A 24,965-nucleotide genomic window follows, 5' to 3' on the forward strand; every position below is an offset into this window, starting at 1 on the left:
TGACCATAGTTATATCACAAGTACGCAGCGCCATCTATGATGTTATCTGACGAAAATCTACCTTTTAATTGATTGTAGTTGAGAATGGACTTATACTTCTCATACTTAGAGTAAGAGAATTTTCAAGAAACAGGTATGCTCCTTACTATATTCCCCCTCTCTGTATGGGAAATTTGTTAAATACCGTTACTATATTGTGTAAACGTTAGTTGATGTTTGGTGCTGGCCTTAAGGCCTTTGTAGTACATATTACTGAAGATAGCGGAGATTTATTCAACGATGTTCGAGTGGGGTAAAATGAAACACTTTGTGTGGGCCAAGACGAAACAAATTTGGGGTGATTCGACTTACCCCACTTTATGCTCTTACTCTTGGGAAAGATGTCTAGGACATACAAACGGAAGATTTAAAAGGGAGGGACTCCACTAAATGTGCTTCAAAGAGCTGAGGCGGGTTTTCGAGTTTGTAATCTACGAGAAACCGCTAGATGACTGCACCTTGAGAAGATATATTTTTAAAGTGAGGGATAATCCTGGTAAAGTTGTGGAAACGGGTAGAAAAGACTCTGAGGGCCGGTGTGTTTAAATTTTCAGACGGAGAAGGATTTGGTAAAGCAAATCAACGATTTAGCTGATCATGTCCATGGACCTAGTCAGCGCTTGTCACAGAACCGTGTTTAAGTTACAACTTTGCCCGGGTTTCATCAAGGTCATATATCTTGAGGCTGCAACATATGCTTTGTCCATAACAAGGGTTGTCATAAAATTTGTCCACCGTACGACGAGTGAAAGGTATTGCCTGCGCCAATGAGATAGCTTCTGCCATCCTGTTAGCAAGAATGTATCGTTTTCTGAATGCCATGAACCAGTCCTCGCCGGCGTTTCTTTCATTTGTCCATTTTGAAAGTATGTTAACTCAGTTTCTCTTAACATATTTAAACGCCAACTCTCATTTTTTTCAAACTGGAAAACTGGTAACGCGAGATTATGCAGTCTACAGCGGGAAATATTTTACCACCCATGCTGGTGTTTCCCAAGGTGAACTTTTGTGATCACTTCCTAGACGGGGCTAAACCGGTGCAATTGGAGGGGCAACTAGATTTGGTTAGATGATTGAGGGGCTCTATTGGAGTATATGAAACACTTCATACATCCTATTCCTTTAGCTATTGATTTAGCGAGAGAAAATGGTGTAGTGATGGTAACCTTGCCACCAACCCCTAGACCGCTGTGTTCATGGGCCCTTCAAAACCGCATACAACGCTGGATCGATTCCAGGCAAGACAGTAACCATTTATGATATCCCATCCATCGTAACAGAGGTCCATGTTAATGGAATGACACACAGAAACATTCTATCTGGTTCCGCTCAACAGGAATATATCCCTTTAACATGACGCCTTTTCAAAGAAACAGACTCTGTTTCTTCCCCAGTAACTGATCGTCCAGATCCGATGGCTAGACAGGAAAGTGAGCCGTTGACACAAAACCATGCAGCGAGAAATGAAGGTGGGGTTGCAGACGAGCACAATAATGCAGGCCCTAAAATAAGGTTCGGTTATGGTAACCCATGTATAGCCTACCAGTTTTTGATGGTTGGTAATCCATTTGCCAAATAGGGTTACCACATGTCAGTGCGCCAAAATGGGAGAACAAAAGTTTATTGCCAATACCTGATCACAGCTTTTTGAGGCCTGTTCATGCAGTATTCTGTATTAACATAGTTCACCACTGTCGTTTAAACTTAAATTCATATTTAATGTTAACACAAAAAAGCGAATTACAGATGGCTGACTGCTACAATAACGACCCTATCTTCTGTCCATATATGAAATCCCACAAGAAATTGAAACAACTGTTGACTTTTTTAATGTTTCCTTTTTTATTTTACCAACATATAACACCTGGTTTCTTTGCTTAAATTTCAGTGACTAAACTCTTATAAAAATATGTTGTTTGTTGTATATTTTTGTAAGCCAGGATAAAGATACAGTTAAGATACAATTACATTTTGTTCAGCAGCTCTGCTGAGTTTTCAAAGCTCCATTAACAAGAAAGGTTTTCAATTAACTTTTCCGCTGCCAAATAAAGCATATATTAACATGTAATGCTTATGACTGAAAAGAAATCATACAAATGCAACGCTGTTACACAAATTATGAGATTCTTTGATGCAGCAACATCAATAGAAATGTGACAATTCGCAGTGTCTTTCGACTGAATTATTTTGCACACCAAATATGGGTGGAACCATAAAAAGTGACACACACAGAAAATATGTGAAAAAAACAGAAGTTATTTGCAATGTCTCTTGACTGATTGGTGCATTGTTTTTCACACACAAATGTGAAAAATATTTTGGGGCAGAAATATGACATAAATTCTGATTCGTTAGAGCCGCTCTCATCACTTAAAGCAGCGGCCTTGTCATTTTCCTGGTCTGTGTCTGAGTCCTGCATACAAATCACGAAGTAATCATCGGCTGTAAGACTGCCCAATGATTTGGACAACAGAGGCCCAACAGGCACAGGAAGGTACGTGTTACTTCGTGTTGCCAGGGAATTCACACTGGTCGACAAAGGACGTTTCTGTGGGACAGAGGAGCTTCTCTGTTTGCTGTTAAAGTACAGGCTATAGGCCTTGACCACCAGCTTAGTTTCATAGGTAGGGTCACAGAAGATCAAGACAGGGACGTTCAGTCTGAGGACCACGAAGTTATCCAGCACGGAATTACTTGTACAGAGTCTGGAAATTGTGAGGAGGAAATGTCTGAAGGGTGGCAGCCAAGCTCCCGGCTTGAAAGCGTTTTACGGCAACCAAAATCCTCCAAAACTTCCCACTGTTTCTGAAGAGTATGTGGGGGTTTAACATTATGTCATTTAATTTCTCGAATACTGGGGAGATCTTGAAGGTGTCCTGCGCAGCTAAGTCTGTTATGTGAGCAATACAATGGATTATCAGAAGCCACGATCTGTCTTGTCGTAAAACTGTCAGAGCCCCCTGTAGCCTCCCTAAATTGACAGCAGAGCCGTCAGCACAAGCAGAAACAAGACAGTCCTCATACTTCACATCTTCAACGTTTGTTTTTAAGGAGTTGTCGATGGCTACCTTATGCTTTTTGCTGAAATTCAACCAAATTTGGTAAGTTTTGGACAGCAAAGTAACAATTCAATGGAGTTTCCTCTAACTGCCGACTTAACATATACAAGTCCTTTTTCGTCTCTCGTTTTGCGCGCCTCGGAGCCTTCTTGCTCGCTCGAAAAAAAAATAAAGTTTCAGAAAATGTCTTTCATATCTTCCTCAAAAGCCTGAGCTAAATACTTCATCATATCAGATAATGCTGGCCGCCGTCGTACAAGTGAAATATTCTTGAGTACGGTGTAAAACACCATTCAAATAAATAAATCATCATTTCAGTGCAAGCCATGCTATTGTTCTTGTTTGCCACAAACTTCACACCATTCTTCGGACTGTATATGTCTCAGTATACGGCTTTTGTGGATATAATTCACCCTATCCACGTAATTCATCAACACTTGCTGTGACTGTTCCGATATTCCCCTCAGCCGCGCTTCCCTACGTATGTCGGCGATGTGTTCAGAGCAAATTTTGCACCGAAGATTAGTGAGTTTGTTCTCTTTGTTTGTCATAAATAAAGTCACTGTGCAGTCCGGTTTCCACTGTCACCGTTTCGCTATATGTTGACATTTCTTGCAATATTTGTCAGCTATACATTAATGTGTCATTTAGCAGAGTTTCTTCACATTGATGTTCTTGACAAGAAAACGCGAATGTTGTCATGGTAACACGGAGAACTCTTCTCTGTTTGGAGGTAATAACAGCATGCAATTCAATCCTTGTCGGTACGGGAGCACTATACCAGTTCTGCTGTACCATTTATTTAATTATTTCAGGTTTTAATGAAAAAAACAACGAGGCGCAAGATTAGCAGATATTGTCTCTTACTCGAATTTAATTTTTATTTTACTCTTTTTCATGGCGAACGGACGATCTATCTCGACAATTTACAGGACGACGACCGATGCGTAACCTGTACGAGCGTTCGCCGCTTATGTCCCGATGCTTTCTGACGAAAATATTTCTACAGTAGCACAAATACCATCTACTTCTTCTGGTCAGGAAAGTCCTTTAGCATGACCTGCAGCCTTCATTTTGCCACAAAATCTAGATATGTATCACCAGCGGACATTCCACCATTCCCGAAAGCACAACCAAGAAAATCTAAAGGGCGACGAAAAAAACAAACCACAAAGGCTGAACGTTGTTGTAATCAGTTGTTATTGTCGCATAACACTATTATCCCAGTCTGTACAGCGACCATTTCTAGATTGTTGCGTGAGGTACTTTAAGCCTCTTCATTTGATAGAAACTTGCTCAAAGCCCACTCTTTTCGTGGGAGCTTCGTCTTCACAAGCTCACTCTAAGGGGTATATGTGAGTGAAATTATGAAAGCAGCCGTTTGGTCCTCATCTAGGACTTCTCACGATTTTTGTGATAAGCCATAAATGCTATCTGGAAGGCAATTTGACTTTTCTGTTCACTCTAACACATAGTGAATAATTCAACATGTCTTCAAATGTAGGTTTTTCAACTGAGTTATAAAGTTTGGATTTCTCTTTTTCTGCTTCAGTTGTCAATTGCTGGGAGATGAAAAGGAGGATTTATCGTGTTCATGGTGCGAGGAGTTTATTTTGTGTATTGCATACAAATTTATGGAGCTTCCACAAAGAATCATTTCACACATTTTTTTGTAAGTTATTCTCGGATAGAATTATCATTTTACTGTCATAACAGTGCTTGATTAAATTATTTATGCATCATTTCCTTGCCTGTTAGTGGACAATCAGAAATAGATGTGAATGTGTCTTAAATGTAATTGTGCATTTGTCATTCATATCCTGCATTCATACAAGATAATATTTTGTCTTATCTCACTGCATGTGCGTGATTCACACAATGAAACTTGTAATGAATATGTTATTAGTGTATATTATCTCCTGTGGTTAAAAAAAGCACTTTTTGTTGCTTACAGGTGTGAAGTGTCTGCCAGTACATTTTCAACGTTGGTAAGCTACTTCAGTTACTTGGGTTGTGTATTCAGTTAAATTCATATAGAGTTTTAGATTTATAATACTTTGTTTAAATGTTTGCCTATAATTCAGTGAAAAATATTCTATATTTTTCCTATATTTTTATTAAAAACCTCCTATATTTTCCCCTATATTTTTGAAGGAGAGTGCTGAGAGCCCTGTAGGTTATGGTTTGCATTTACCGAACAATTGCGTAAACAGTCAAAACCCAAATTGCATATTATTAGGATTATTTCGAATTAGTAGCCTTGCCGGGTACTAGAACTTTTGTGAATATATTTTTATTCCCAGATTACAAATAAGGTCGGCGTCAAACACAGCGACATTTGTGATAAGCTAGATGAATTATATGTGAATGCTAGTGTATGTCGTAATACTTGACGTGGATGATTGTCATAAAACCTCACGTGAATGAATGTCGGATCCTACGCCCATCATACGCGGCGCGTAATTGCCGTGTGATGCGAACAACTACCTCTGATATCACTCCCTTCCTAAGCCGATGTTCCGACTCGCATCCGTGCCAGATATGTCCTTAGGATTGAGCAGTGATGTACACAACCTTAGTATCCTAGACCCGATTGTAAGAATCCGAACAGTCGATCATCATTTTTACCGCGGCCAGCGTTATGGTATACTGTAATAGCCGCTAACGTTTAATATGGTCAAGGTGTGATTATTTTTCAAATACACGCGTTTGTTTCATAAATATATACATTTATTGTATAAATGCAATTATTTATGTAGTAAATTGCATATATTATTCTTTAAACTGAGTGATTTGAAAACTTTTCTATATTTATGATCAACATTATACAAAGCTGTCATATCAGTTTCCTGGATAATGTCCTTGATTAAATCTTTAAAGTTAAACAATAAGCAAACAATAAGTTTATTATTTGTTCCTTGGAGATGTTTAAATATTTAAACATTTGTGTTGTTTTTTGGACTGTGGGAACAAGAGTTCGTTTTATTTATTTATTTATTTATTAGTGTTTTACGCCGCACTGAAGAATACTTCACTTATATGATGTCGGCCAGCATTATGGTGGTGAATAATGTAGACTTTCCTACCTATAGGATTCATTTTAAGTGATTTGCAAGTTTCGTAACACCATATCTGAATATGTAATATCTTAATTTTTGTGGCCACGCTGATTGCTGACACGCCCTTGACGCTTTAGCACCATAATAATTTCTTGTTGAAAATGGTTTTTGAAGTCGTAGCAGCGTAACGTACTTTAACCGGCAGTTTACTTATTACAATAACCCGTATTAACCTTCGAACGAAGAAATGTGTAATCTGGGATTTAGGTAAATACCACATCTCTTTTATAAATAAAAACATGTGGGGACAATTAGGTTGATTGTAGCATAGCGGATACAGACGGGGAATTTAATGGACAAACGTGGATGTCGCTCACAGACCGAAGTCAACAAATATAGAGCAGATCGGGTCATCCTGAACAGATATAGCTCTTTCTTTTGTTGTGTGTTTGTTCGTGCATTAAGTATTCCATGGTCGAGTGCTCGGACAATATTACCATACGGGTGTCCTAATAGAGGCAACGTGTAGATAAAGGCTGGTATGGTTGACATTGCTCTTCAGTTACCTAACGCGATGTCAATAGTCTAAGTATTGGGATAAATGTCAACAAATCGTTATTGATCAGTATAATTGCTATGTTCATATCTTTTTATAAGATTGGAATGTACATGTAGAAGCATATCCTTGTATGTAGCCTGCGAGAGTGATAGAAGTCAAAAACTGTTGTATTTTTATATGTACTTGTATCTGGTACCTGTGCTAGGTTGAAACGTAAAGTAAAAGTTACAATGATGAAAACGAAACTGAATTCCCACCCCACTGAAAGTAGCCAAAGGCCAGTACCTGACGGGATGAGGGATTGTCCGGTCTTGCATACCTTTCGTCCTGTTATGCGAATTTTACAGCTGTGCGGAGCTATCAGCTATTTGCCTGTCTCAAATCACCAGCCCCCTTGTTCTGGAAGGTCAGGAGACAGACCCAGACCCAAAGCGTCCGGAAGGGTCCTGCGAGTAATTTACATGGCGTTTCTGTATATTCTGGGATTATCCAGTGCCGTCAGACTGATATACTGTGTTGTTGTGAACGGGATATCAACCGAAAGCGGCGAATCCCTGATATTGCTTACGATTGGTTGTGTGTCGGTGGCAAGTGCAATAAACATTACGTGTCTGATTGTAAGGCTTTGTTTGTCATTACCAAAGTTCTTCGCGTGTTTATGTTTCATGCATTACAAGTATGACATTAGCGCAGAACTTAAGAAGTTCCGGAAATGGAGCATTTGTGTATCTGTTCTTGTCGTCGTTGTTGTATTGAGCACGCAAACTAGTATTGTCGTCTTGTTTGGAACAATATTTGTTAGGGAGGAGAATGGAGGTTTCTTCTATTTCTTAACCTGTCCTTTTAGGAACGGCCAATCTGTTGCCCTCGATGCAATCTTGATTTTCTTGTTTCTAATTACGTGCGTCTGTTCCGTCTTGATTTTATGGGCGTCTTTCCTGGCTTACGTGGGGTTTTGTTACATTTCGGGTTCCTTATTTCTTAAACTGGCAAAACAGTTAGACAATATGAGTATCTCATCACGAGAACGACCGGACTCTGGTGAAAACCGAATGAAAAAGGTCGTCGAATTGAAAATGGACGAGAATTGTATGGAGAATGCCATAGAATTCCACCAGGATGTTTGTGAGTTTGTGTCGGAGGGCAATTTGTCTTTTAATCACTACATTCCGTGCCTGTACATCATGACAATTCCTTCCATTTGCTTTGTATCCAACGCCCTTATGCAACTGTCCAGTTTGTCTGGTTACCTAACGGTCTCTTTAACCATAGAGATTGTGATGATCAGCTTTCTCACAGCCACAGTTTGGATAGGGGCTCAGGTCAGCTCCAAGGTAATCGTGCATTTTATCCCATCAACGCCTTAAGCATAAACGGGTTGTTTTCATTCCAATAAAAAATATTAATTGTCAGGAATCTCAGCTGATTTGTCGCACCCGACGTCTGGGCCTCCTCGAGCTCGTTGTCGCTCACTTGTCTAGCCGCCCTGGCGCCCCTCTAAATGGGTGATCTTCGGAAGGCTTTCGTTCGATGAGGTGGCACACCGGTTCGGTGGGTGAGAATGTAGGTGCAGGTCCCACGCCATTGGGTGACGGGGAGTGTGTGGGTTGGTTATCTAATGCAAAGCTCCTGGTTTAGACTGTCATTTCCATATTACAGATTCCAAGGACCCGTTGTAACTAGATAGGAAATCGTCTCACTTCGGGGCAGTTGAGAGGTGTAATGTTTTGCATGTAGAAAAAACAAGTAAAACTTACTTGAATATAAAGTACCAATTACTGGAGGACATGTGTGTCAAAAACTCGGGTCATGTGATTTATATTTTTTGTTTTATCCAAGGACAAAAGGAGATTTTCCTAATTTAAGGAGTTTACTGCGGAAATTACCTTTATAATAAAAATACGATTAGGCCAGCCAAAATCATTTCCACATATTTAGTTTCTAGATAGGGAATAGTAAGCTATACTAAGGCATTGTCCTCATTGGTTCAGTGGTCATATGCGTGCCTGGAAACCGTTGTGTCGAATAGGGCGATGAGTTCCTTTCTTACCATATTTTTTTAGCCCTTAACAAAGTAAGGAAATGGAAGGGGGATTAATTTGAAATCTTCCTGACATTACATGAAGCTTTCAATAATAACATAACATAACAAGGAGAAGAAGAAAACAAAAAAAATGTTGAGATGAAAGAGCGTTAAAACTTATTTCCAGACATGGCGTTTAATATTCTTTTAGCTTTTTCTTTCGTGGGAAAAAGGATATATGAAACAGTCTTGTATGGAGGGTATTTGGATCCCCCTTTTGCTAGGTTTCCCCTGTGCAGAATAGTGGTCTACATATAAAGGATGTGATGCATGCCTCAAATTCCATTGAATGTAAAGTAATGTTGTTGTTTATATCCAAACACAGGCATTTAATATGAAATATGGTAATATTTATGAATATATCAAAATATAAATTTGATCAAAATCCAGGTTGGATACATGTGTTAGCTGAAAGGACCAAATTCTTGTGCAAATATATTTTACTTTACAACCTCATTTATAACATTATTAAGCAAAGACAATATGTACTAAGAAAAACCCACTATGCAACAATTATTTGCAATTGTTTTTTCTCTTTAAAAGTCGAAATATATATTGAAGACGACATTTGTAACTATCTTTTCGCAGTCTTTTATCTGATATTTATGTAATTTTTGTTTTCTCCTACTTAAATTAGCACTGGTAATTTGGGACAAACCAAGGGCTTGTGGCAAGTGGGCCTAGGTCAGGTTTTACTAATCAATCTTAATTATCCGAGCACGTGTTACATAACTGCCCTGATGCTTAATTCTGGGTTGCTATGGTAACCACCTGCATTTATTTCTGGCATGGTTTTGTGCAATCGATCCCCAATTATATCATATACATGTATGTTGGCCACTTGAGTATTCTATATGTTAAACTTTCGTATCATACTTTCACTGGTTTGTGTAAAACGTCGTATTGATAATTGTCCTTGCTAATATTGACCTGGATCGTCCCTTTTTTGACGGCTAGTTAGCAAATGTCTGCTTCGACGTTTAGATCCACTCATGACATATGGTTTGCTTCCCTTCATACAGGCTGATGCAGCACGGGATAGTCTGTTTCGTTTAAACACAAAGGAATCTTCTAACAAACAGTTACAACTGGTAGGTACTACTATTTGTTTCCAGCTAGATTTAAAACCATCAGGGTATTACTTTTAATAACGATTGCCTTGTGTTCATAAATAAGATTTCTGTATATACATAACAGATCACAACAGTGACTACTGTTTGACTGACATTTTACACCTCTTAGGATTTTCTTTCATCAGCTGATGTAAATACTTGATAGTGTCAACTTTCACATCTCATATTGCCATCATTTAACCAAACTTAGGTACAAAGATGATGTAAATCACAGTTTATGAGACGCCACTGGCCTTGAATTCCTGAAAATCCTATGTTGTCATTACGTTTACAAAAATAAAGTTCTCAGCTCTTTCAGGCCAATCCTGAATATAAACTATTAAGTTTTATATAATAGGCTTAGCCATGCACTGTAATAGAATCAATCATAAGTGAATATTTCTAGAGAAAAGCGATGGGCAAGTCAAGCCAAAATCACCATGACTCATGGACACAAGTACAAATTTCACGGGCACCAGTTTTGATGACGAATGTTTTTGTGACGTGTAGTCCACAACTCCCCAGTGTCATCGTGACCTTGTTTAGTACATCATCTCACCACCATATTCCGTACCTATTATGCAAATCTAACAGTTTACAAGTAGATAGGCTTCGTCATCGTTGAGAAACACTTTAAATACAAAGCTATTCTGCCTAAATTTGTATTGTTTACGTGGCATTACATGTACTTTCTCTATTCCAGGCTTGCTTCTTTGCTGCGAAGTTAAACTCGCCCTGTATTGGCGTTAAGTTCTTCGACATTTTCGTCATTGACAAAGCTCATATTCTCACGGTATGTTATATACAATTAACTAACTACAACCTTCATATATATTTGGATTGCTATGCTCTCATGTCAAGTTATGGGACTTCCTTTTCGCGACTTCTTATGCTGTACGACAAAACTATGCTGTACGTCTTTAATTATATACCAACACAGCTATACCCGTTAAAACATATGCACCACTTGTTCCAAAATACACGCAGTAAGCAACATACCCATTATACAGTGTCTACTTTTGGGGGGAAAGAAGTTATCATAATCAGTCAACTGTTCTTAAAGATATTTCTTTCAAAACCATTTCACTGATATGACGACTGTTCCGGGGAAAAGACACAGCGCGTAGTCAGATACCAGGCACACTTTTTAACACTGTTGATTTGGTTGCGAGGCCTTATTTTTTATGATGTCCAAGAGACAATTTGAACAGAGAAGAAAACATTTCTTTTTTTATGTACATACATCTACATGAGTTTTTCAACGATAGCCACAAATCTTAACTGATAAATAGTCACAGCTCTAACTAATAGTCACAGAAGTTGAAATTTGATTTTCACAGATCTCATAAATATTGGCAGGCCTAACTAATAGATAGTATCTGACATAGCTAATAAATACCCAAGAGCATTTGAAGTTTATACAGCTAACTAACAGACATTCACAGGTCAAACTAACCGAATTAAAACTATAGTGTTATTGTTGACATAGATAATTGCCCGGATTTACTTTGTTAATGGTCGTGGGTTTCCTCCGGTTTCCTCCCACCATAATGTTGGACGCTGTCGTAGAAAGGAAATATTCTTGAGTATGGCGTATAACATGAATCAAATGAATAAATAAATGACAGAGTAAATCCAACAACGAGCCCTTTATGCACATCACCATAGGCCTGCTGAGTTATGGTTATCATTGTTATCTCCCTTGTCTTAGAACTGTGTTGTTTTTATTTTGAACGGACAACCATGTTTGGCAATTTCACAGGCGTAAGGGATATCACAAACGGAGGAACGAACAAAGTGCCAAATGCCACTATTTCGTTTGAGAAAAAAACACTGGTCGAACGTAATGAAAAAAAATGGTTAAACGTAATGTGTGCGTAACCATTTATGATGTTCTTCAAACATTCTTGAGTGCGGCGTTAAACACTAATAAATAAATAAATAAATAAATAAATAAATAAATAAATAAATAAACACATATGACATTTGAATCTATTTAGTCGAAGTTCTATTTATATTAAGAAAAATTGACAGTAAGAGCACGAGTTCTTCAAAGTACTGTCAGCTGTGTATCTGGTGATTTCTCTAAATCAGTTATTATATATTATAACGAGGAAAACGATTTATTAATTTATTTATCACTTAACGATCTACTCTAGAGTATTTTACTTACACGACGGCGGTCAGACTTGTGGGTGATGAACAGTGCACGACGGAAACCACCGACCTTTGAAAACTTACTGTCGAGTGAGTTCTTGGGGTCTAACGTCGTGCTTGACAATGTTTCAGTCACATGACGACGAAGGAATCCTTAGAGTGTAGTTAATGTGCCTCGTTGTTGCCGGACGGATTTCCACCACTTTTTTATCTAGTGCTGCTTCACTGAGATGCCTAAACGAAGGCAAGTAAACCGCCACGCCCGAGCCACTACACTGATACGGGTCAACCAGTCGTTGCACTTTTCATGCTGAACGCCAATCGAGGAAGTTACTTCCTTTTTTAAGGTCTCAGGTGTGACGTACATACATAACACCATATTGGCGGTAGATATTTAGTCTTCATCGAACATACTACTGAGAAAACTGGTACCAACGAACGTTGTGAACCGCTTGACACAAAGGCTCCACAAGTAGTGACAAGTAAATAAAGCGCTAACTATCTGTAATCCTTCAGATAGTGAATTGCCTTTGTTATCACGCCGTTTCTATTTTTTCTTGCAGATGTTTGGCATTCTAATTACCTACACTTTACTAATACTACAGTTCGACGCTTCTGTGATGAAATCGAAGAGAGAGACGACCACTACGATGGCCACATCATTCGCCACTTCCGGGGAACCAGTGACATCTTCACTCGTTTGAAGCAATCAAGATGTTAGCCAGCGCTGACATTCATGTCCAGTTGTGGAGATATATTGCTCCCCTATTTAATAATCTTTTCTTATACTCTTACTGATCACACAACAGAGAGACAAGCTGGTAATCAAATGGCTAAAGAAAGTGTGCAGATTTTCTTACAAGACTACTTTTAATGAAAACAAATGTGTTGGATCTACTTTACGTGTGCCATCACTGGTTGACAAATGCTTGTCGGTAGATGAACAAGGAAAGACAAAATGGTGCAGCAGACAATGAACATTGGTTGACACATCATAGGGTATAAATAAGACGTACACCATAGAGCGAAAAAAAAAACAGAACAACGACGAGATTGTGATAGCCGTTGAATGGTCACACGTAACCGGTGCAGTGCGGACTCTTTTCAATTTCCCTCAGTTAGAGTTTTATTCTAACTGTTCGTGATGCCGTTCTGGTACATATGCTATAAAACTTTTAAAACATTTCAGATGGTATCTCTGGGTATATTCTGCTTCGGTGGCCTAAGTGTTAGAAGATCCACATCGCTGTCGGGAGACCTGAGATATGATATAACTCATATATAGTTTACTGTGTATAACCTTTGAAAACCGTCACATCCAACACACTCTGTAACAGTGTCACATCGAGAAATAAAACTATGCGTTAGACGATAATGCATAATACGGTACGTCGTTAAAATACTCGGTCTCCTCGAAATATACTGTGATATACTAAACTCTGTCAAAAAAGAAACGCGACCCCCGCATTTTAGAGATTTTAATATTTAGTTTTAGGGCGGCACAACTTTTTTCTTATTGAAGACAGAAGTCAGAAATTTGGCAGAATAATAATCAAGATGGTCATGTTTAAAACTGTCTTTTCAAAAGTCATCTCACAGACACCAGTTGCTCACCAGGGGGCGTCTTCCTCAGTATCTCGTATGACCACCACGAGCTGCAATCACTGCACGGCATCTCCTTGGACAAGAACGGATAAGACGCCGGATTCTCTCCTGGGGAATGGCCCTCCACTCCTCCTGTAACGCAACGGCGAGCTGTTGAAGCGTCTGTGGCGGTGGCTGACAATGACGCACGTGTCGATCCAGAGTATCCCACAGGTGTTCAATAGGGTTGAGGTCTTGTGATTTAGAGGGCCACGGCAAGACATTGACGTTGGAATCCTGCAGAAAGTTCATTGTTGCACGTGCAGTATGATGCCTGGCGTTGTCCTGTTGAAAAAGCTGTGTCTGTCGGTCAATAATCGGGAGAAGGTGAGGCTGTAACACGTGGTTGATGTAACGTTGGGCCGTCAGATTCCCTGGAACGATCATTAAGTCTGATTTCTGGTCGTACGAGATGGCTCCCCAAACCATAACACTGCCTACGCCAAATCTGTCCACCTGCCGGATGCAGATGGGCGCAAAGCGTTCATGACGTCTCCTATACACAAGCTGTCTTCCGTCGTGACGTGTCAAAAGAAAACGGGATTCAGAAAACCAGATGCGCCTCCAGTTTTGTAAAGACCATATCCTTACCTTGTTGCACCACCTGAGTCGTAGGTGTCGATGTAAGGGGCGTAGTACAGGTCCAACAACTGGTCTACCTGCTCGTAAACCCGCTTCTTTCAGACGGTTCCTAATCGTTTGAGCCGACACTCTCCTCAAACCTGGTAATTGTGTGGCAGTCACGGTTGATAGGGCATGCCGATTACGCAGGTGAAGGACCCGGATGTACCGATCTTGAAGTGGGGTCGTGATTTTTGGCCTTCCACTTCTGGGGCGATCGTTGGTCGAATTAAAGTTGTTGTAACGGCTCCAAAGTCGGGATATCGTTGTTTTGTGAACATTTAGGTGTCGTGCAATAGTACCAAAACTTTCTCCGGCTTGAAAACGACCAATGGCGATATTTCGGTCGGCAGCACTCAGTCGCGGCATTTTACCGACTGCCTTTCGTCGACGAATGAATGAATAAAATACGAAAGCACATGGGCTTTTATACACCCCCACACTGATTTGCATGTGAATGGTTCTGTGTGCGACGTCAACAGGGTCAGTCCATGCGCTGTGACGTAATAAGCAATAAAATACACTTAGGAGAGAAAAGGCAGTTGTTTGGATGGTAATCTTCATTAAAAAACGTGTATAATTTCATTACATTTGGCTAAAATTTAGTTTGGAAGCAATAACTTTATTCGAACGAATTTTTTGATATCCGAGGACAGGGGTTGCGTTTCTTTTTTGACAGAGTTTATTTTGGTCCACAGGTGATTCACAAATGTAAAATTTTCAGGATGAGCTTCATGTAACCCCACTTAAGCGCCCGTATGTACACTGTTATCCACTTATGGAGACCAAGGTCTGAACAACCACCGCTTTATAGAATTTCAGTAAGCCTTTTAAAAAGCACTGAACAAATCTTTACATAAACACGTTTAGTATCCGATCTATGTCAAAAGATTGGATTCTCTCGTTTAGTATCCGGTCTATGTTGAAAGATACCATTTCCTCGCTTAGTAAACGGTCTATGGTGAAAGATACCATTTCCTCGCTTAGTAAACGGTCTATGTTGAAAGATACCATTTCCTCGCTTAGTAAACGGTCTATGGTGAAAGATACCATTTCCTCGCTTAGTAAACGGTCTATGGTGAAAGATGGGATTCATTTGTTTACTAACCGGTCTATGTTGAAAAATAGGATTCCTTTGTTTATGTTATAAGATAGGATATCAAAATTTGACAGACCGATCGATAGATACTGCAACTTAATCAGTAATAAATAAACGGGAAGACTGACGTCTGGGAGATGACTTTCTATATCCAGACCCTGGTAGAACATATACGCACATAGCTTAAATGGTTTTACGGCAGTAAACGGTTTGCAGTTCAAGAGCCACCAGCTAATTATGTACAGTCACTTTTCCTTTTGTTGCCTTTTCTTGTAGCGTTTAAATAATGTGTGCAATAAACAGTGACCGCTTTATACGCAGTGTTCGAGTGTACATGGATCTTGTTTCCACAGCAGGATATATATTGCAGGAATTGATTGTGTTTAAGACTTCGTCACAGTTTCCGCCAGCCAATGTACAGATTGTTATTTACACTACGTTCATCTATCTTTGATCGCTGGCTCGTGCTCTTGACTAAAGCCATATAAAAGGTTTTCGAAAAGCATGAATTTATAACTGACAGTATAAAACATCACGCTTTAATGCATGATTCGTTCTGTTCAACATAAAAACTCTTTTTAAGGAGATACCAATAAATTACTTTCGGATATGTTAACCTGGCCCCGCCTCGAACACATAGAGATATTGGATGTTCATAGGCAATATCTTGCATATTAATAGACAATATCTCGCATATTAATAGACAATATCTTGCATATTAATAGACAATATTTTGCATGTTAATAGACAATATATTCTCCTCATTCCTGTTCTGAATATCTGGGGACAGCCGGAATTCGTGCAAAAATAATTGAGTGCTTTAAATGTTTTAAATGTCATTTATGTTGTCTTGGGCCAACTTGTATCCCCTTCTTTTTAGCAGTGAAAGCACATGTTTTCCAACCCAGTGCTTTTTCTCAAGTGCATGCAAACAGCGTGTGTGTAAAGATCTGATCAACAAATTCGTCGATCAGGCATACCAATGCAGTTGTTCCACATTCATAAAAAAGCTAGAAATAGAAGTATGGCATATTCCTTCCCTTGTAAGAAAATGAGTTCACTCTCAAACATACCAATTAATTATTCAAAGCATACATCTTGACATAATTTCGTGTAATAGGTGTCTACATGAGTGACATTTCGCAAAGTCCGTTACTAAGAGAAAGTACTTTCCGAGTTGAACTGGTTGCTGCCTTATGAAATACTTAATTGTCTCTTGTACTGTTTACTCTGCATGTACTGCGAATATCACAGAATCCTTTGTTGTAAATTGTCTAAAACTCCAGTGGAAATTGCGCTGCGCAGGGGCTGGAAACAGTGGTTTAACATGCAGATCACTCTATATAGCCCCAGAAGTCCAGCCCGAAAGCACAATCACAAAGTCTTTGAAACAAGACAAGGACAAAAACAAACAGATTTACAGGCTAGTTTCCAATAAATTCCAAAAAGGAGGCGGCCTTAAGTAACAGCCCCTCAGATATGCTCACAGCATTGGTCTCGAGTTGATAACTATTATAAAGAAGACATTCTGATTTTTTGTACAAAATACCCGTTTCTAAATCCTTTGTGATCACACACAATATTTCACGCACAAACCTTTCTTTTTCCGGTGTATTTTCTTTGAGATGCATTCTTCTTCTACACTAGTTTTGGTTTTTTGATCTGGTTCGTGCTCGAGCATTACATAACACTTCTGATAACTTCAAAATACCCCAGGGGACACGTTACAAGGGTTTCTTTTCCAAGAAATAGTACTTGAATTAAAGTGGCAGGAATTTTTATGCCGACTTTTGAATTCGGAGCTGGTTCAATTAATCAGACTGTCGACAGTATCATATCAAAGGGACATTTCCGAAGAACATCTACTGAACATTAAAGAGATAATAGTCACTTGACTTTGCCACTATATATAGACAGAATGTATTTATTTATTTATTGTATGAAACGTGTAAAGATTGCAATAAAGTTTTGAAAGTCGAGTGGTAATGTAAAAATAGTTCGTCTAATGAACATAAGTTCTACCTACCCTGCATTCTGATATGAAAATTAGCTTGCTTTTTAACTAAAGTTTTTATTCGAAGCTATATATATGACCGATTTGCTTGCAGAGCCTACGTCGGTGACACATAACTTCAGTATTTATGCATCGAAACAGACATTCGTTTATCAGCCGTCAACCCTGCGTCAATTGACATTCCAAGCCAATACTCGCAAGGCCAATTCCCAAAACGACGTTTAACAGAAACCACTGAAGAACTAAGAAATAGAAACACTAGCAGACTAATGAAACTTTGTTTAATACTGGCATTTCTCCTTGCGAACCATTTAATGCACGCGCTCAGCATGTTAGCAAAAATACTGGCACGAATAGACTTACTGTACAGAGGAGAGTTGTCCCCCCTTTTCCAAACTGGCACTTTTCGAATCGTTCGCCTTCCATTGTGTTGAAAGGGAATGCTCTCCAGTTGCTATGCAAGCATATTACCTGGAGGAAATTCATCAAAAATGGGCGTATTTTCTACACGTGATTACTGATGGTTCTAAGGGTCAGGGGAATGGAAGGGTTGGGGCTGCTTTCTGTGTACCTGACCTAAGATACTCAAGACACTGTGAGCTGCCAAATTGTACTTTGATCTCCCCTACTCAACTGACATCTACTTTATTCTCCTTGCAGTTTTCAGCGGAGTTTAGGCTCTATAGGGCTGTTATTTTTACAGATTCATTTACCTCACTACAGGCACTTCTAGGTTTTACCTGGCATCAATTCCTGCCCTTTTGTCCTTGAAATTATTCTTTTGTGTAATCGGCTTTGTAGCCAAGAAATTTGTGTTAGCTTTGAGTGGATCCTCAGTCATATTGATATTAAGGGTAATGAGCTTACAGGACTCGTTGGTACGGCAGGGAACATCAACCCCTCCTCTGATGATACGATAAGTCTTTTTAAACATCATTTTGCAAAACTATGGCAAAGGGACTGCGAATACTCAATGCTGGGAAAACGAAAGGAGGATATTTTTTTTAATTTAACCCACGCGTTGTTGCTTCTGACAACGCGTGCCTACTCGAAGAGCTCAAGTTCTACTGTGCAGGCTTCTCTCTGGACATATCTAACTTAGTTCATATCTGTACAGGTTTAATCGTCATGATAATGGACTATGTGATATGTGTCTGGTTGAGGACACAGTCTCACATTTTTTATTACACTGTAATAAATATTCTGCTAGAAAATTAACTTTTTACTCTGATTTGTTTTGTGCAGAAATAGACGCATAATGCAGGTAGACACATGCAACTAAAAAGGAACAAATGGTTCAGATTCATGCAATCTTTTAAAAGCTTAACAACCGATTTGAACACAATGTCACGTTTTTTTAAAGGCCTAAGGATAGATGCCAGTCTTTGATTAGAAATAATTTTTCTTTACATATTTATATCAGGGAATTCATATCAAGTGCACTTTATTTCGACGAAAGTATATTCACGCATAATGTCATCATTTGGCCAATCCATGAAATCAGTCAACTATTATTTCTGTTCCACAAAATAAACACCAGTAATCGTGGCAAATGGCTGACAGGAAAACTTTTAATATACGGTCTCAAAACTTTAACGTTTGTGCTTCTATGAACAATAGAATTTCGCAAAGAAATTCAAAGTTGTGTCAATAACATAATATGACAGGAAAATAAATAATGTGGGAGATGGTAAAGCTTAAATTTGCGGATTATTGCTCTTAAAACTTCCTATGGTGAATAAAAGTTACCTTTTTTACCCTCCTTGTAGTCCACGGCCAGAGTGTGGTCTGTTGGTGTTGGTTTTCAAGAAGAAAGCGTGATCCCAAGCAATGGCCATTGAAAAAGGTCCCTGTTCACGTACATGTACCCCTGACAGTACTCGTGTCTCTGGAACTTGCAATGTTCTCTGACTTAAGTAGTTAATGGATAAATTCCCCATCCCTATTGGAACCATAACTTACAATAGTTCCATAGGTGAACCTGTACTCAGAATCCACTCAAGTTAGGAGAACTACCGTGAAAAACCTTGCAATCACACAAGATAAAAAAAGTTAGTTAATACACCTGCATATTTAAAAAGCTGCCAGATTGTACTTTGATCTCCACTGCTCAACTGATATCTACTTTATTCTCCTTGCAGTTTTCATCGGAGTTTAGGCTCTATAGGGCTGTTATTTTTACATATTCATTTACCTAACTACAGGCACTTCATATTAAAAAACGAAAATAATAGTATTAATAAATACAACAAGCAGTAAGACTGGAGAAGTTGTTTCCCTTTAATGTTCCGTTACTTGTAAAGGTAACATTATATCTTACCTTTGATTTCTTTCTATTGACCACTTCTGAGTGTCGCTTTGTATTCTGGATAATTTATCTTAAATAATTCATTATCGTATCATCACACAATTATGTGGAAAAGAATATCAATCATTTCTGAATAATGTGCACATATTACTGGCATAAAGTACCGGTAATGCAAGGCAAACACAACGTGTCTCGCATTTGTAGTAAAGAGAATCACTATTTAGAAAATCCTGTATTATGGTAGTTCAAGTAAAGAGAATCACTGTTGAGAGGAGCCCGTGTGTTGGTAGTTGAAGTTGATATATATCTATATCTTGAAGTTGATATATATCTATATTTTTTACCTCCTTCTGATATTAGCTCCATGTACCTCTACACCTTCGCTGACACTATGGGGTACAATTTGGGCGGATTAATATTCATTCCTTGGGAGATAGTTGGCCTCCAAGATCATCACCTTATGTTAAAACTAAACCTATCCGCCATGAAGGCCGCGCTGAGTGTAAACAATGTCTTCTCCTGTGTGTGGAGAGTTCCCACCGAAGACGCTAAACGTAGTTCATTTTGAAACCTATATATTTCACTGGTACAGATTTAAACGGAGCAAGATTTAAATGTTAAGCCGCCAGTCATTTTTCACCTACGCTGTCGTTGGTTTCGTTTTAACACGGGTCGATTATTTTTGAGACCGGCAATCTCCAGAGTAATGAAATTGAAAGTGTAGCGCGCATATTAGTGTTTCGCAAGGGACACGAGAAAAAAGTTTGACGTGCGAGTTGACAGAGCTCTGTCACTACTCACAAAATCAAATGAAACGTTGTGTAGCTCTATCCCGTAATGTTACCGAAGTTGTAGAGGTACATGTATGTGGAGCTAGTCGAATATTGGTTAATTGATATTTAGAAATATAGCACTATTGCAATGTATACGGGTCTCCAACGGATCAGAATAAACGTACATTTACATTATCACATGGTAAAACTGAAATCTTATCTCGGAGTTGGACTTTATTGCTCACTTGACTGGATGTTATGAAATAAATGCACATAAGGTCAAGTATGTATAATTAAAGACGTACAACACAGAGAGTAAAATCAGAGCAGTGACGACAGGGTTATAGCTGGCAAATCGTCAAGCGTTTCCTGTGAAATACGGTCTCTTGTTAGTTTACCTCAATCAGGGTTTTATTCTAACTGTTCATGTATATGCATAAACAGTAGCAACTTACAAGCCCCCCAGCACCATGGCCAGAGCAGAATTAGGTAAAATTAGATTCCTCTGATGATGATTGCAATTTATTTGACGTCACTGGTCTAGAGTTACTCAAAATGCCAGAGCTTTAACCGACGTACCCAGGGGACGTAGCAAGTCTATGTTCCGTGGAAACTGGAACTCGAAATGATGCTGTTTCTTTGTACAGAGCTGGGCCCCTCAACTGCACCAACTCGTCAAAACATTACTCTTGGCATCATGAAGTAAAACAATGAAGTGTTCGTTATGTAGCTTTATTTTAGCGAAGGTGGGCCACTTGTAAGAGAAAGGTTACCACGCATAAATTTGTCCTTCAAGTCTTTACTATAAAAGCCATTTTGTCAACGAACAACTTTTCCGTGCGTTTCCGTGATAATTCGTTGGGCACTGGGCGACATTGTACTGTGTCTAGCGATATGATGTTGTGATTTGCAGTTGCGGCTTGTCGCGTGGCGTCTAGTGAAAATTGGCCAACACCGATCTGGGTTCTACCAAGACATTCTCATACAGCAGGGTAGGATTAATTGGTAGGTTGGCGTCAACCAAACTTGGGAGCTTGTCAATAAAGGCAAGAGTAGTTTTCCAAACAATGTGTCGTAGGCCGGTATTCATTTGTTTTATTTGGTATGTTTATTTGATTGGTGTTTTACTTCGTACTCAAGAATATTTCACTTATACGACGGCGGCCACCATTATGGTGGGTGTAAACCGGGCAGAGCCCAGGGGAAACCCACGACCATCCGCAGGTTGCTGCCAAACCTTCCCACGTACGGCCGGAGAGGAAGCCAGCGTGAGCTAGACTTGAACTCACAGCGACCACATTGGTGAGAGGCTCATGGGTCATTACGCTGCGCTAGCGCGCTAACCAACTGAGCCATCTTCGTTTTGTGATGGAACATAAAGAATGCCATCGTGTAATCTGTGAGGCGCCGATAAACAATGCTTTCGTGGCACCTAATGCAGCATCTGCTGAAACCTCTCGCGAAATCCATTAGATATACACTTGAGGGTTGGAAAAAATAAAGTTCGTGAATGGTTAAACAGATGTTACCCGGAAACTAAGAATGCCAATGTGTGAGTAATACTGGCGTGTGCACACACGTTTTCACTACATGGGTGGACGTCTTTGGTCGGCAACAGTTCATCATTATCAGGTATATCAAAGTGTAGTCCATGAGCAATACTTGCTTCGGTACATTTGTGGTACGTAAAACGCCAAAAAGGCAAATAGACACTGGCTGACCTGAAAAGAGCGGTGATTTTCTGAAAATAGGTCAACGATACTTCTAAGAAACCATTTATCAAAGAAAAGGACTCCACACATTGTTTTGACGAAAGACCCAGCTAATATTCCTGAGGCTAAAATAATCATACACCTCGAGAATAAGAGTTACAGGGAACAAATGCTTCCATCGCGACAATCATCTGTAAGAAGATTTTCACTTGGCACAATTTATGTAATTACAGTTAACACGAAACCAATCTGTTTTCTTTTATTAATGAAAAAGACAATAAAACTGAAAATACTGACTTCTCTTTCCCCGCCTCCTCCACCCCCTCTCTTGTTTTTTGTAGATGTATAGGCCTACGGTAGCCCCCCTATAAGGATTTATGCAAAACCTCAAATCAGTTTTGCACAAAAGACGGCTTAGTTTTGCATATGGAAGGAATTTGCAGATTGTCGTTTGTCGTTGATTTCCATGCGATAACGGCTGCAAATATCGTAAAATTCTGATGACATTTTGTGGGCAGTTATTTTTATGAAACAACAGACCAAGTTCGGAAACTGATGAGGGAGCCCAGGAATGTTTTACTTATTTATAGTGAGACGAGAGACAGAAGTTCTCTGGAGTCGCTCGTTTCATGTTCCACAGATGAGTCTTAAAAGATTGACCAATTGTGAGCTATGTGTTGGCAGCTGTTGTGGCTTCTGGCAGATAGTGTGAAGAGAAGAGCCCGAAGTTGCCAATGGTGATGGTGAGGAGGTCGGAAAGGATACCGACGAAAATGGCGCTTCACTTCTTCAGCCGAATACGAGTAGTTAGGGCCTATGATCTGGATGAATGGAGCCCTGGTGAAACTCTGGTGTCCCATGTCAAGCAAATAGAAAACCCCAAACCAAAAAGGAAACAAACAATTTTAAGAAGCGCACATCATGTCTAGTGCCGTAGAATGCTGACTTTGTACCAGTTCTCATGACACCAAAACGAAACCCACGACTCACACCTTATGAGTTCTAACAAATTTTTTGTGACAGATGATCTATTGGAAAACGCTGTACTTGTACTTGAAGGATACAGATTACCACTGAAGATTTTTCTCCAGATTTTCAAGATTATTACAAAATGCAACGCTCTGATCACCCAAGCCAACACCCTGAAACATTCATCTGACGGGAAGCTGAAAAAAATAATACTTTCACTTTTATGTGTTTATTTACTTGTTTATTAATATACTTATTTAGGCCTCACCGGTACCTATTTTAGATTTTCGTAAAGGGAGTTATAAGTCAAATATCCCACACAATTTCAATATTCGTCTTAGATTTTTCTGACTGAACACTTACAGTAAAAAATTGAAGTTTTGAAAACATCTTAAATATTCTTCACTAATATGGTTAAAATCATAGAGATATTAACAAAAATATGTTGTTGTTTTTTTTTGTTTTACACTAAGTGTTCAGGTACCTGAGTGTAAAATTCCAAAGCATTATGTTTAAAATCAAGAGAGGAATTAAAGTATTCCACACGACTGTGTCAAAAACAAAAAGGTGGGGGTGGGGGGTTGACCAGAATACCTTCATTAGGCCTGTGTGTGATAAATTCGTCATTAATTTGTTTACAAATTTGCATTAGTCACTGACAGAAACTGTCCCGCCTCCATACAAAATTTGAATATACGTGTGTAAAATTTCAAACTTATAATGCTCCATGAAACGGTAAATTGGTATTTTATCTTACAGTTCTGAGGAAATTCTGCTAGAACATATAAACCCTATTCCGAGAGTACCTCGTCGAGGTGATAAAAGGCTGTTGCATTTGTGGACATGTTTATAACGCATACACATGTATGTATGGCTGGGGCATAACGTCGTACATCGCTGCATATTTTTTTTACCTACTTCTGCTTAAGCCATGGTCAAGGGGACGTGTAAATAGCTACTATTTATGCATTTACATGAATAGTTAGAATAAAACCCTGACTGAGGTAAACTGACAAGAGTCCATATTTCACCGGTTACGTGTGAACATATGCCATGTGTTTACGCTGTCGTCACTGCTTTGGATATATTCTGTATGCTGTACGTCTTTTACAGTATTTTACTCGCTTCGTGGGTAAGACCACTGTCGAAAGCCTGACGGGATGGAAGTGCCGTTCCCTCCAGGCGGGCGAGCGAGTCTACCTACCTATAACAAATCTTGTCCTTGGTAATGCGATAGTCGTACGCTTTAATTCACTTGTCGTAACTGTAACATGGGGTGAAGTAATATCGAATATCCAGAATAAGCCTAAAGCTGTTGAGTTCAAGTCATACTCTTCCGAGCTGAAACCGAAGACGAGGAGCTGGTCGATATAGGCGACGAATTTATCCCGCCCCGCTAAATGTAAGACTGTTTGGTGTCGTTGCGATCCACATGCTGAAATAAGCACTCCTGACCTTGCTGATAGTTTTGAGGTAGCCATACGGTGACACAGACGCGGTCGTCTTTCTGATATCAACCTTCACCAGCTTGAACAGTAACTCCAAAAATACATAGCCTGAACACACAATTTGTGAAACAAAATATGAATACGTATCAACTAAACCAAAATTGACGAAGGCAGTGTGTATAACTTCAAGACACACGTACTGTGAAAACCCTCCCTCGGTCGGTAGTCGCCTTGTCCAGTTAAGCCAGGTAATATCAACAGAATTTACATGCGATTTTACTTGATCTTATCGTAGATCTTGTTGGCTGG

General features: G+C 39.2%; 1 long non-coding RNA gene across 1 annotated transcript; it reads left to right on the forward strand.

The window, feature by feature from the left end:
• The first annotated feature begins 8,227 nt into the window (after nt 1–8,227).
• On the forward strand, nt 8,228–12,813 carry LOC135479128 (uncharacterized). Its single transcript, XR_010445830.1, has 4 exons — nt 8,228–8,283; nt 9,822–9,890; nt 10,615–10,704; nt 12,632–12,813. It is a non-coding gene; the product is annotated as an uncharacterized LOC135479128 (long non-coding RNA).
• Nucleotides 12,814–24,965: the final 12,152 nt, after the last annotated feature.

Source organism: Liolophura sinensis, chromosome 12 (genome assembly GCF_032854445.1).
Source record: "Liolophura sinensis isolate JHLJ2023 chromosome 12, CUHK_Ljap_v2, whole genome shotgun sequence".
NCBI classification, from domain to species: Eukaryota; Metazoa; Mollusca; class Polyplacophora; order Chitonida; family Chitonidae; genus Liolophura; species Liolophura sinensis.